General features: G+C 36.7%; 1 pseudogene; it reads left to right on the top strand.

Annotated features, from left to right (window-relative positions):
• The first annotated feature begins 13,120 nt into the window (after positions 1 to 13,120).
• LOC100688112 lies at positions 13,121 to 14,200 on the top strand (annotated as a pseudogene).
• Positions 14,201 to 14,703: the final 503 nt, after the last annotated feature.

Below are 14,703 nucleotides of genomic sequence, written 5' to 3'. Positions count from 1 at the left end.
AGCACTTATGACTCTGACATTTCACCTTTTTGACATTTTAAAATGAATTGCGATCCTGGTTCAGGTGCCTGATTGGCAGCCCTGGAAAATCTAGCTACCTGGCCCATGAAATGATAAAGACTGTTGGAGCCTTATACGGGCTCTGGAATCAGGTTGCCAGGACCTGGGAAGTCATTCTGTTGTGATGAACACCTCCTCTCTGGGTCTTTCAACAACTTCTGAATTGAATGGTTACGCTACAGGGTCGCCCCCTTGGACCATTGGTAGTTGAAGTTTCTACTCGTGTGCGTACAAGTAGTGTCAAGGAAGAGCAAGACATGGCCACCCTTTCAGGCAACTGTCAATCAGCTCAGGCTTCTATAAAAAAAGCTACCACAGCATGGAGGACTTGCAATAAACATGTATTTCTCACAGTTTTGGAGGCTGGGGAATATCAGATCAGGGTGCTGGCAGATTCCTTTCTTGTGAGAACCTGCTTCCTGGTTTGCTGATGACTCTTCTTGCTGTGCGCTCATGTGGCTGAGAGCAGAGAGAGGCAGGAGAGCAAGCTCTGCGATCTCTTCAAGGGCACCATTCCCATTCATGAGGGTTCCACCCTTATGATCTAGTCGCTTCTTGAAGGTCCCACCTCCTAATGTCAGCTCATTGAGGGTTAGGGTGGCAACATATGAATGGGGGGCACAAGAACATTCAAAAGCAAGAACTTTTACCTTTGTTGGGCAATCGTTTAAATAGACACGTGGGGGGGGGGGGGGTCCAACAGCGTGTCATCCCCAAAGTGCCAGAGTTAACATAGCTCCTAGAACTCATTACACTGTTTACCTCTCCAGGTCTCCATGTTAGCTCTTCCCTCATCCAGATGGCTCGAGACCACTGTAGTGGCTTCAAATGATCACTTGGGTCTAGTTTGCCTTTCTTTCTGGCACACACAAAGATTTTACTCCTTTCCATTCCTTGTGGTCGGATGAGGCCATGCAGCTAGTTCTGGTCAATGGCTTGTGGGCAGGATCTGGCCGTTTAACTGACATGAGAGGATTATAAATCTCTGTGTGTATTTACTTAGCTCTGTTCAGTGTGCTGTGGACAGAAATGATCGATGTATTTAGTGGTGATCAAATAGGGCTTTTACCTGCTAGTCCTATGCCTTCCAGCTCTCTTGTGAAGACATGTATTGAAATGGAGTTTCAATAATATCAACATTGCTTATCATCTGAGCAACCTCACATTACTGCTCTGGAGAATTTAGCAGACTCACAAGAGATGTTGTGCAAGCAAGAAATAAAGGTTTTTGTTTGTTTGTTTGTTTCCCCCCTAAGCCACTGAGATTTAGAGGTGGTTTGTTCTTACACCGTAGTCCATTCTTTCCCGCCTGATATTATTTCTCTTCTGGACCTTGAAACATGTTTCAGAAGTCATAGCTGTCTTCTCCTATTCTGAGATCTTCCAGGCTGAGTTAGGGGCCTGCGCCTTTTGTGATCGCTTCAAAATCCACTTTCCTCTTCTGATGCCAACATTCATGCTATTTTTTTTCTTTTCAGGCCTTTGTGACGATACATTTTTACTCTGTAGACTCTATGAAACTGCCCCCAGCTTATGTATAGGAGCATATGATTCACACCAAAGTCAATCAATATAACACATTCCCTGTGATAAATTCAGATGTGGGCACCTGATTAATTAATTCTGAACAATATGAATCTCAAGACTTTCTTGTAATGTGGCATCAAAATATTTTCATCTTGTGGAGTGATTTGTAGTGGAAGGGAAATACCGCTAAAGCTACTGGAAGCCATTTTGCTGCCATGAGGGATGTCCATTCTAAAATCAGAGGCAAACTGCATGAAGTCAACTCACATTACAGAGAGAATTAGATGTCCTGCTATAAGACCTTCTTACAAATCCATACCTGAACTTTTATGTTATGTGATTCAATAAATTTCCTTATTCTTAAGTGAACTTCTGCTTAGTTTTCCTATCTATTTTTCTTTCTTTTTTTTTTTTTTTTCAATCCAAAAAGTATTTCTGGTATGGATTCTTCCTTCTATACTTATAATGCCAGGCAGTTTCTGCTATTAGAAAATTTAATGTGCAGGGATGCCTGGGCAGCACAGTCCATTAAGCATCTGGTTCTTGATTTTGGCTCAGGTCATGATCTCAGTGTTGTGAGGTTGAGCCCCACATGAGGCTCCTGTGGGCATGGAGCCTGCTTGAGATTCCCTCTCTCCCTCTGCCCTTCCCCTTCTACCCTCTGTAAAAGAAAAAAGAAACTATTTTAACTTGCAGATTACTATACGTCTGCATATTTGTATCTCCCTCTAAACCATAGATTTCGTGAGGCCAGAGTCTCTGTCTTTGCATTGTAAGAGTGGTACCTGGTGGTGCCAGGGTGGCTCAGTTGGTTAAACATCTGACTCTAGATTCTGACTCAGGTCACGATTTCAGGGTTGTGAGGTCAAGCCACACACGGGGCTCCATTCACACTGCATGTGGAACCTGCTTAAGATTCTCTCTCTCCCCCTCTGCCTCTCCCCCCCACTATCTCTTAAAAACAAACAAACAAACAAACAAACAAACAAACAAAACAGATTGATGCCTGGCTTACACAGATGTTTAGTAAATGGTTAATCAACTCATCTAACCTGAGAAGTGGACATGGAATGTTTGTGGGAATGGCAGAGGTTTGGGGCTCCGGTGGGGTCAGCAGGCAGCCAGATGAAGAAAGGGTTCTTCCAAGGTCGTGAAAGAAAAGGGTGCTCAAAGCAAATGTCACAGATTCCCAACATTTTTGAGGCCATTCTTATATTTCCACAGAAACTGGAGTGGTTTCACAGTTTTCAGGCTGTTTTAAAATATCAGAATAGCCTTACAAGAATTCTGCTTACTGGTTGAAGAGGCCACCTCAGGTCTTGAAGAACTATGACTATCTGGCAAAGCAGGAGAAGACCGAAGAGTAAGAGTACATTAAAAGGATGGAGACGGCATCAGAGAATGTTTTTTATCCTGAGAGGTCAAGGGAAAAATTAAGACACATTTAAGAAAACTACATCTCCAGCGGGAAACACTTCAATATCTTTGCTCTGCTTGGGTCTTTCTCATAGATGAAGCTAATCCAATTTGAGAGCTTGGTAAAACACTGTGAATGATGCTCTCTCATTACCTGTCACCTCAGGGACAAGGCCCTTTGGAGCATGACAAAATACATCCTCCCGTTCTCACCCTGAGTCACTGTCACTTTTCTCTTTTTGACCTTTTTCAGGCGCTGCAGGCGCATCATTCTTGACTGACACTGATGTTGCCAGGCACCTTGCTCCCAAGGACAGCACCCACGGGCTCTTTGGCTGTGACTAATACTGAGGGCTTACTTCTAACAGGATAAAAAAAAAGAAGAAGAAAAAGAAAGAAAAGAAAACTATGAAGGAAAATGGTGACAATTACTGTAGTGGAATAAATAGTGATGGTAGAGTGCCAGCTGATATACTGCCACTGAATGGCATCCTTCCCATTTTTTGCCGAGGCCTTCTCTTGCTTCCTTTAAATAATCATTGCATTGTAGTTCTTAAGTCATCTCAGGCAGACCTTTTACATCTTCTTCAAAACCTAGGAATTGCTTATCAAACTTCATTGCCCATATATTAAAAAGTATTATAACCAAGCACTTGCCAATTTATTATATGGTTTCTTGAAGTATGGTCCATGCAGATTGAACATCAAAGTTATTCCCTTTATTGTACTTTTAAGGGGCATCTGGGTGGCCCAGTCAGTTAAGTGTCTGGCTCTTGGTTTCTGCTCAGACGGTGATCTCAGGGTCATGGGATTGAGCACTGCATAGGCTCTTGCTCAGCAGAGTCTTTCCCCCTCCCTCCCCCTCTGCTCCTCCCACTGCTTACTGTGAGCTCTTTTTCTTTCTCTAAAATAAATAAAATATTTTTAGAAAAATGAAAATATGGGTGTCTCACAGAACCCAGTGAATATTGGCTTTTTTTTTTAAAGATATTATTCATGTATTCATGAGAGACACAGAGAGAGGCAGAGACACAGGCAGAGGGAGAGGCAGGCTCCCCATGGGGGGCCTGATGTAGGACTCGATCCCAGAACCCCAGGGTTGCCACCTGAGCCAAAGGCAGATGTTCAAACACTGAGCCACCAGGCATCCCTGCTTATGATCTCTGAAAGCTATATTACTGATCTATTTCTCTTTTACTTTATTTTTTTTTACCTGATTTCAGTGAAATGACTTACACAATTTTAAAAGAAAAGAAAAACACATAGGATGAAAAAATAGTCATCAATAACCATTACCACTGTTACCACTGTAGATAGATACTCTATTTTCTTTACTGCCATATCTATATTATAAAATATATAAAAAATATATTTTTTACGTAATTTTTTCTCATCATTAAATTATTTTGTAAATCACTATTTTTATTATAATGCATTCTCACATAAAGGATACCATCATTTATTTAATTCCTAATTAATGACACATAATCTCGCTATGTAATTTTGATTTTGAGCCTTACTATAACCTTTTGAGGCAAGCAGTGGATATTATTGTTTTTACTGATGAGAAAACTGAGGCTTGTACAGTAGGGTGTCTTACAAAATGTCACCATGTAGGATCAGGCCAAGCTAGATTTCAGACTCTCAATCCATCCCACTTACCATCTTCTGCCTCCCATAATAAACACTAATTATCTTTATATTGCAGATGTAGATTTAAGTGATAATTGATAGAAATTAAACCTCGATCAAAATCCCGCTAGAGAATAGTATTCCCTGTGTTTATCAATTCAACTCCTTGCTCTCTCACTGAAAACTGACTGGTTTAAAGGTTAAAGTCCATCAGCCACCCAAACTAAGTAAGATTCAATCCATAGATCAGTGTCAGCTTCATTAATATTCTTGACCAGATATCCCTAATCATTTTTCATGTCTGACATTAGAATCCCTGCATAGAAATAATTTGCACAACTTTAATTTTCCCCCCCATTTAATCCATCACACACCGAGACACTTGATATTCCCACTGTGATCAACCCATGAAATTTGTCAGCTTTATCTCTGATTTACACTGGACTCTGCTAATAATAAATGTCATTGCTGTATGTATCCTAACTTCTCTAGACTTGCATGATCAAAGAAAATGTTATTTTCTTTTTTAATCAGAGCTTTTTGGTTACACAAACACAGAAAAATCTGGGTATAAAAGTATCCAACAGCTCAAAGATGATTCCAACACCATGTGCTACAAAAATCAGTAGTTTGATGAATGCATGAGAGGGATGCCAAAATATTATTCTCTTATGAAACATGTTGCAGTACATCTCTTGTTTAAAGAATTGTATTGTTTAAACCTAAACTTTACAATTCATATTACATAATCTAATCATGAGTCCCAACCCATTGAACTAATGGAAGAAGGAATGTATTTTTTTCCCTATACACAGCTCTTATGAAGAGGTAATCTTAAAGGAAAGCACTCAAATTTCAAAGTAAGACATACTTTGGTTTGAAGCTTTGCTCCATTACTTATTATCAAGTGACTTAATTTCTTCAGCCTTTAAAAAAAATAAAAAAAAAAAAAAACACAAAACAAAAACAAAAACTACAGAGGGGATAATACAAGCAATCTTATAAAGCTTCTGTGACAAGTATAACATGAGTGAAGTAAATAAAAATTTTCAGGAAAAATGAGAAGCACAATCATTATGATAAGGCCAATTTATATTTGATTTGAGCTATTCAATTTTAAATATGCGTTGCCTTATTTGTTCCTCATAAGAAATTCTATGAAATAACTACAGCAAATATTCTGATTAGGTTTAGATAAGAAAACTACGGCTCTGGGGGCATAAATGTTCTGTGATAACACAGCTATAAAAATGGGCATGGGAGTCACTTTGTTTTAACTTCCTTTGCAGCAATTTTCCTTTTCCACACTATGTCCTTGTTCAGTTCTTTCTTGCCTATCTTCCTATGAAAGGTAAAATCTCCTATTCTCCCTAGTACCTGAAATAAGACATGGAACACTTGGGTGAGCTGAAAACGGCTATGGAGTATTTTATTAGCTGTTAAATCAGTACTCAAAGGAAGCCGGTCAATATCTATTAAGGCTACAATATAAAAAGAGAAACTAAAAACTTAATAATTGTGGATCCTCAACTAGAGTCTTTTGGAGTTAATAGATGTCAAGCCACAAAGAACATTACAACACGAAATCAATCAGTATGCGAAGAATTTTAGGCCAGTGTTTGAATCAGGATATCTAATGCACATAAGAATACTTATAAGCTATTATTCAGAGGGATTTAGTGATTTTAATAAAATCAAAATCCCCTTCACAGAGTTTTCAGATACATATGAGTGTGTGTGTGCATTTTTTTCTTCTAGAAACTGTCAAGCTAATTGCATGTATTTCCAAAAATCAATAACATTTATCGAAGACTTCCTATGTGAAAACCTCTTTCCCAGATAATTGAATTGTCATAACATACTAGTGGGATTATTATTATTATTATTATTATTATTATTTTTCATTTTACAGATGAACTAATATTCAGAGTGGTCAGGTGACTTCAAGTCACACAGCTAACAAGCAGTAAATGCAGAACTTAAGCCGCATCTGAAGTCAAAGACTAAGGTTTCCATCACCAAATTATAAGTCCTTGTTTTTAAAGGCTATCTCTCAAAAAAAAAAAAAAAATCAAAGAATGAAAGTTTAAAAAAAATGGTTAGAATTCTACATTTATGGCCAAGTGCAAAAATGACACAATCACACATATGTGTGCAAAGGCAACATAAATTATCTGTCTTTGAGTTTGACACTGTGTTGGATGCAGGTTTCCATATTGCTAAATTCCAACAGTAAAAATAGTTGCAAGATTTATTTTTTTTTTTATTCTTCAGTATAGTATGATACAGTTTGGAACTTCTCCAAAGTAAAATACTCTGATTTTAACATTCTACACAGAATTATGGTAAATATTTAGAGTTGTTAGGAAATTGTAAATATTTCCACTTGTTTTAAGCTACTCTATATTTTTACTCTGAATTTATTTTTTCTGAGAATTTTGAAACCTGATTTTGTTTTGCCTGAGTGAGCTGATACTGTTATATATTTCTTTCTTGGCCTGAACAATTCATCTTTAAAGCAGCTACCTTGACTAGTCTCTATCATTTTATAACTTATATTTGGCTTGTGTTTATTTGTAATGTCTCTCAGAGAAGTTCACTACTTCTTGTAAATATTAACACCATTGCTCAGCCTGCCATTCATAGGTCATTACTAAATCTGACTTTCAAAAATGGAATAAGACAATCTCAGGATTTAAAAAAAAATTCTCTTTGGTAAATAATTTATTTGATCCTTGCCATCCATCCACTCCAATCCCTTTCTTTCATCCCAATAATCTTCCATAAACATCTTATGATTCTGTTATGTCTTGTGGCCCATACTTCTTAGCCTTAGACATTAATTATGAATTATTATGCCTTGGAATTTTTAAGCATAGATATTCTTTTGTATGAGTTCTTCCATTACTTCATGTGGTTTTAATATGTTTTTAAAACTTGAGTGGTAGCAAGAACCATGTCTAAATACCTAATGAAATTAGTAATTCCAACACCTTGTGCATTGATTAACGTAACTGAGACACTTGGTAGAAGGTTTATTTTTTTTTTATTTTTTATTTTTTTAAAGATTTTATTTATTTATTTATTCATGATAATCACAGAGAGAGAGAGAGAGAGGCAGAGACACAGGCAGAGGGAGAAGCAGGCTCCATGCACCGGGAGCCCGACGTGGGATTCGATCCCGGGTCTCCAGGATCACGCCCTGGGCCAAAGACAGGCGCCAAACCGCTGCGCCACCCAGGGATCCCTTGGTAGAAGGTTTAGATCATAGTGTGAGCAAGGAAATGAATTCATCTGTTATCCGTATCCAAAAATTCTACTTCGTTGAGATTATCTGAAATGTTTATAAAGTATTAAGGATGCCAATAATTTTACTATAAGATCTAAAAAAATCTACTTTTAAGTGATCAGTAGGCTGCTGTCCTAAAAGTTATAGACCCACATTCTAAATAATAATAAAAATAATAAATAATATTTTGGTGAATATTTACTCTACTGCAGATACTCAAATGAAAACTTAGTATATCTAATCTTAATTGCTCTAAACTTTGATATTCCTGGTGTCTAGCACAGTGCCTAATCAAAAAAATACAATAAATTGGCAGTTCTCAAACTTTGTTGTACCTTAAAGAGGTCACCTGCATTAATGGTTAAGAAAGAGTTAGCAGAGGGATGCCTGGGTGGCTCAGTGGTTGAGCATCTGCCTCTGGCTCAGGTCTTGATCCCGGGGTCCTGGGATCGAGTCCCACATCGGGCTCCCCTCAGGGAGCCTGCTTCTCCCTCTGCCTGTGTCTCTTCCTCTCTGTGTGTGTGTGTCTTTCATGGACAAACAACAAACAAACAAAAAAACCCAAAATCTTAAAGAAACAAGCATTATCCACACATATACAATTATGTCTTAGATGGAAGTTTACACATAAGCTATGACTGAACAGAATTGCTCACAAAAATTCCCTTTTCCATCTCTCCCCATGTCCTATACCATAAGATACTGTGATGTTGGCACAAGAATATTAGTTGTTGTTAATGGATAGAATTTTGGGGAAATTTGTAAATCATCTCTGAGTTGAAACTCAGAATTATTAGAGGTTCTGATACTGTGAATGCACACCAGAAGAAGAATACAACACCTGATATTAAGGGTCTATTCATGGTGGACGGACATGGGGAAGTTGAAGGTGAGAAGGGAAGGGAGAAACTCTGAGTCACAGTTCAGATGCTCACCCTGTTTTTCGTTTTTAGATAATATCTGCATCTCAGGGATACAGGGACAAGAAGTTAAAGGAACTCACATTCTCTAGAACTTGAGGCCTTTAATCTACGTAGTTTTAGGAAGGAGGTGGTATATAACAATTACTCCTACTCTCCTCTAACACACATCTCTTGCCCAATTTATGGTATCTGGGACACCATGGATATTGATCAGTGGATTCCAGACTCCTTGGAATTGGTCTAAAATTTCTCTCTTGCACACATGTTTATGGATAAGTTGCATTGTATGAATATGTACACACACGTATATATGAAACAAATGAGAGAGAACAAAATGGGCTAGGATTTTAAGTGATAAAATCAGTTTCTGTGTGCTACCACTCATCAGGGCTTTCATGGGGACTCAGGCAGACTAGATAAGGCCACAGCTTAACACTTCGCAGAGCTATCTTACCATTTAATGCACTTTCATCAGGAAATCCTTCTATATCCCAGGCCTGGGCTTTCTGAAACCAATGCACTTACAAAAGGTAAAAATATCTTTGTAAGCAGATGCCATCTACTGTTACTGTGCTTAAGAGTATCAAGCATAAGAATACAGATCCGGATAAATCTTTGTGATGCCCAGTGGCATATTCTCAATTTAAGCACGTTCTTTAGTGAGCTCACACATCCCCAGAAGTGCCAGGCATCACCTTGCAACTCACTGTTTGCCATGGTGGAGAGTACATTAAGGTAAAACCCTGCTACGCTGGGGGTGGTGGTGGTTGTGTTGTTGTTCTCCATTCCAACTACACATCGGGCCATTAACTCTTCCAAAAGATTTGCTTCTCAACATCACTATTTGTCATTTACTGGAGCTCATCTTAGTGTGTTCTCAGAATTTCTGTTTTACAGCCATGACTTCGCTTTCAACAGACCCTTACTAAAACCTCTGTCAGCTGTCAAATATTTTGAGTTGTTCTTAAATAAATCAGATAACAGCAGGCCACTCATGAAGGCTTTTTTGTTTGTTTTGTTTCCTGTGATGGCCTCTGGCTGCTTAGCCGTTTCAGTTTTGTAGTGACTCTCCTGTTCCCCATTTCAGAAACTTAAAATGAGAATCTACAGATTTCTTAAGAGATGTAGGTTTTAATTAATGATTCATCTGCTGTCAGCTTTTGTTATTTTAAAGGCTGTAATGTAACATTAATGAAATTTTGAAATCCCTACTTTAACAAAATCTACCTCTCTAAAATAAAAAGGGTTTTTTTTTCATTACTGTCTTTTATACTGCACCTTACATGTGGAATATTTGACTCGCAATATCTTTTTGTCTTTTTTTTCCTTAGCATCATATCATAAAAATGTTTTCCATTTGAATACTCTCGTAATTATAAATTGAATAGCTAAATGGCATCTATCTGAGTTGCCATTCAAACATTTTACTACTCTCAAACATTTGGATTGTCCATCTTTCTGTTTGCGATTATACATGTACTCAGTGCTTATCTACATATAAACTATTATTCTTCTAAATTATTTCTTATAAGTTCTCAAAGTTGTAGTTGCTAGATCAACTCTGTGGTTTCTCATTAATGAATCTGTGTTAGTAGCTAAGAGAAGCTCCTCTCTGCCTCTTTCATCTTTTTGTTGCTGCTCTGAAGCTGATAGATAGGAGTTGAAGATAGAATGGTTCTCAGCACATGTCATTGGGTGATGGTAGTAAAGTATGACAATCGGGGTGAAGGGAGAGATCTTAAATGGTGTAATCCCTTTGACTGATTCTCTTAGGATTCCTCATCTACTTGTTTTGTTTTTCTCCTTTGGAAGCCACTTTCTCTGGAGTTGGAGTCTTTCTTTTCTCTTGAGTTTGGGTTGATAAAAGAAAAGTCTAGTGCCTCTTTCTTTTGAAGGAGCCATCTACTCCCTTCCTATTTTTGGAATTATAAGGAAACAGTCACCTGAGTAGCTTGATATCTGAAGGACATAAGTGAAATAAATGATTTTGACTCCTTGTTTTACTCTAAGAGGTGACATTTTTTTTTTTTTTCTGTATGTGGTCAAAATAAATATAGGCTTTGTGAACCAAGAAGTAAAGTTGGAGATATTATGTAGGTACTTGCATAAAAAGAGAGAAGAAATTTCCACAATTTTTGTAATTGATTAAAAGTTTTTACAATTGCATATTTTTTGTTATTATTGTAAAGGTCCACTAATGAGAATTGAACATTTTTTGTTCTTTGGAATAATATTTTGCTTAACTGGTCTTCAAAGTTAGTACTCCTAATTTGATTTCAAACATTCATCTTTTGAAAAAGAAAAGAAAAAAATCTTAGCTCAGAAGCCATATAAAAGCGGGTAGAAGTCTGGTTTTAGCTAACCGGCCAAAGTAGGCAGACCCTTGTTCTCGTCCTTCAAAAAAAATGTTTCTGTAGCCGTGGCTTGTTTTCTTTTGAGATCATTGGTTTGTAAAAAAGATATGGGCCTAGGAGAAAGAATCAAATCTTGGTTTTAGTCCTGCCCTCAAGACTGTTTTCCTAAGCAAAAAGATGTCCTTGTTCTCCAATGGAAGTAATCCCAGTGACTACTAGACTGTTTTGAGATTTGAGGTAAAGAATTGTAGGGTTTAAATAAAATGTTTGCTTGTTATGCTGTTCATGTATCTCCCTTACAGACACTTCATGGATATCCTGTATCTATACTATGTGGCTGACATAATGTAAATCAGTTATGTCACCCTTCAAGGCTAACATCATATTGCTTTATAATGACATCAGTGTCATTACTACTTCTTATCTAAAAATGAATTAACCGAAAACTAAATAGTAAGCTCTTTCTTTTTGTTGGTTGAAAAGGAATTTCTCTTTTGACTTACCAGTTTTTCTTTTGAAATTCAACTTTGTAGAACTACTTAGATGTGGGTGGGAGGGATGTTTTGTGAAGATAGATTTGGAAAATAATGAAATGAGCCTTACAAAGTGAAAGCATAAGTAAATAATGGTGCATTAAGAATGATGCATCAATTAATGAAGAAACCCACTTTGAGAATCAGATAGACCTATATGCATTGACATAAAGAACTTCAAAATATAGTAAGTACATAAAAAAATAAATGAATAAATTTAAAAAATCAAAAAAATAAAAATAATAAAAAATAAAAAATATAGTAGGTACATGAAAAGTTACAGAATTTAAATACACAAGTATAATTTCAATTTTTCATGTATACAAAATATGATTCTAGATATGTAAAAAAAAAATCATATGGATAGGAAATAATAGAAAAAGTTTTGGAAGATGGGCTCCCTGCCCATTGGGGAGCCTGCTTCTCCCTCTCCTCTTGTCCCTCTCGCTGCTCATTGTCTCTCTGTTTCTGTCTCTCTTAAATAAATAACTAAAATCTTAAAAAAGAAAAGAGAAAGGACTAGAAGAATATATACCAAACTAAATATTGCTTATATTGGAAAGGGTGTGTGCAAAGAGTGGGGTGACATTACAGCAGTCCAGAGATGGGATATCAATTGGAATTTTCATGTTTTATGCTATAATATTTTATTAATTGATTATGGTACAATAATTATATTTACTTTCTAATTTAAAAATTAAAATGTATATTTTCACCAACACATAATTGATTTGCATTTCCAAATTTTATCATATGTTCTATATACCATTCCATTTTAGAGATTAAAAAAACTTAAAGTCTTGCTTGTTAAAGAATAGGATATTAAGAAGGATTAAATCATATATAGCAACATAAATGGCTATATGTGTATATGTGTGTGTATAAAATATTCTTATTCTCTTATTAGATTGTGGAGGGTTTTATGGTAACTGATGTGGTATTGTGTAATTTCCTATCAAATAACATCTCTTTTTTATCATTATTCTTGAAATGATTTTATTATTTTTGTAATTACTATTGACCTCCTGCTGTTTCCTCTTTTAAAATAGTCCCTTCACTTTATAAACATTGGCAATTCTCAAAGTTTCTACTATAGCTTAATTGTACATTCCCATTATTTTCATTCTAGATTCTAATGATTTGTCTGACCTAAACTGTAAATAGTTATAAGCAGAATCCTTTTACTCTTTCTCCTCTATCTCCCATCTTGAGAGTCTGAAGAGAACTTGCAAAGTTAATTTTAATTATAATTTGGCTTTCCAAATGAGACTTCTTAGTTGCTTTGAGCATAAGAAGCTTACTACTTTAAAGCAGTCAAGGGGTACCTGTGGAGTAAACAGGTGCTGTGTGGACGCTTGTAGTTGGCGTCTGAGGGTATAGGTCACCATGAACTAGCTCCAGGATGAGTATGACCCCTACACAGTGAAAGAGCCTAGCGACAAGGAATCTGCTTTGAGCAGTTCTGAAGATGAAGTAGATGTGCTTTTACGTGGAACTCCTGACCAAAAAAGAAAACTCATCAGAGAATGTCTTACTGGAGAAAGTGAATCATCTAGTGAAGATGAATTTGAAAAAGAAATGGAAGCTGAATTAAATTCCGCCCTAAAAACAATGGAGGACAAGTTATCCTCTCTGGAATCAGGGTCTTCCTCAGGAACTGGAAAAGTTGGAACAGCTCTGACAAAGTATTATGATGATATATATTGATTCTGATTCTGTAGATGAAGACAAAACAGCACAGGTAACCAAGAAGAAAAAGAAAAGACGACACCGGATTCTAACAAATGATGAGTTATTATATGATCCTGAAAATGATAACAGAGATCAGGCCTGGGTTGATGCACAAAGAAGAGGCTACCATGGTTTTGGAATACAGAGACCACATCCACAACAACAACCTGTTCCAAATAGTGATGCTGTCTTGAATTGCCCTGCCTGCATGACCACATTAGGTCTTGATTGCCAAAGGCATGAATCATACAAACTCAGTATAGAACAATGTTTGTGATGAATTGTTCTGTCAACAAAGAGGAGGTTCTAAGATACAAAATCCCAGAGAACAGGAAGAAAAGGTGGGGCCATAAGAAGATGAGCTATAACCATGAAGATGCTGCATTGCAGACAGAGGCACAAGTGGAAGAAATGTATCACCCTGTCATGTGCACCAAATGTTCCACTGGAGTGGCCGTCTTTGACCAGGATGAAGTCTTTCATTTTTTCAACCTTTTACCAAGTCATTCTTGAATAGCTCAGTTGGCGTTTAATTGCCCAATACAGTATATAAGGCACCTATGGACAGTTATTTTCCTCTTGCCTATTCATATCAAGTAACATTCTGAGCGGTTATCTGAGGACGCAATGTTTATCTTTTTGAAAGAGAATGGTTGTCAGCCTTCATCCCTCCAAACCCCCCCTTTTTTTTTCCCCAACTCTGATGGGACTGATGATTCATTCCCCTTTGATGGGCATTTGGAAACTATGGGCCTTTTCATGTATTAAAGCTCTTTAGAAGTAAAATGTTCTGGAGTTATAATTAAAAAAAATAAAATAAATCAGTCAAGGTAAAAAAGAAAAAGTGATGTAAAAACAATGTTAAATCTTGATAAAAAAATGCTTCTTTAGAAGAAAACTGAAGGTGCTTCATGGAAATAGGCCTTGGTATTTAAGAGAATATTGCCTTTACTTTTACTCATATTCATTGACAACTTAGGTTTCAGTGAAGTGGGGCTGGAAGCAACCTAAGCAGAGGTCTGATAGAAAATTTCATAACAATGATTCACCACAATTACATCAGAATTAAATAATCTTTAAAAAAGGAGTGAAACGAGTTTTTAATTTTTTCTTTGAGTTTGTGATTCTCTAAAATTAAAACTTTTATTTTTTTAGATAGATTATTTAATATTAAGGCTGATTTGTGTTTCATAAAATCCTTTTGACCTCAGAATCTAACCCTCCAAGAACATAGTTAA

This window comes from Canis lupus, chromosome 18 (assembly GCF_011100685.1).
Source record: "Canis lupus familiaris isolate Mischka breed German Shepherd chromosome 18, alternate assembly UU_Cfam_GSD_1.0, whole genome shotgun sequence".
Lineage (NCBI taxonomy): Eukaryota > Metazoa > Chordata > Mammalia > Carnivora > Canidae > Canis > Canis lupus.
This window is presented reverse-complemented; position numbering and strand designations above follow the sequence as displayed.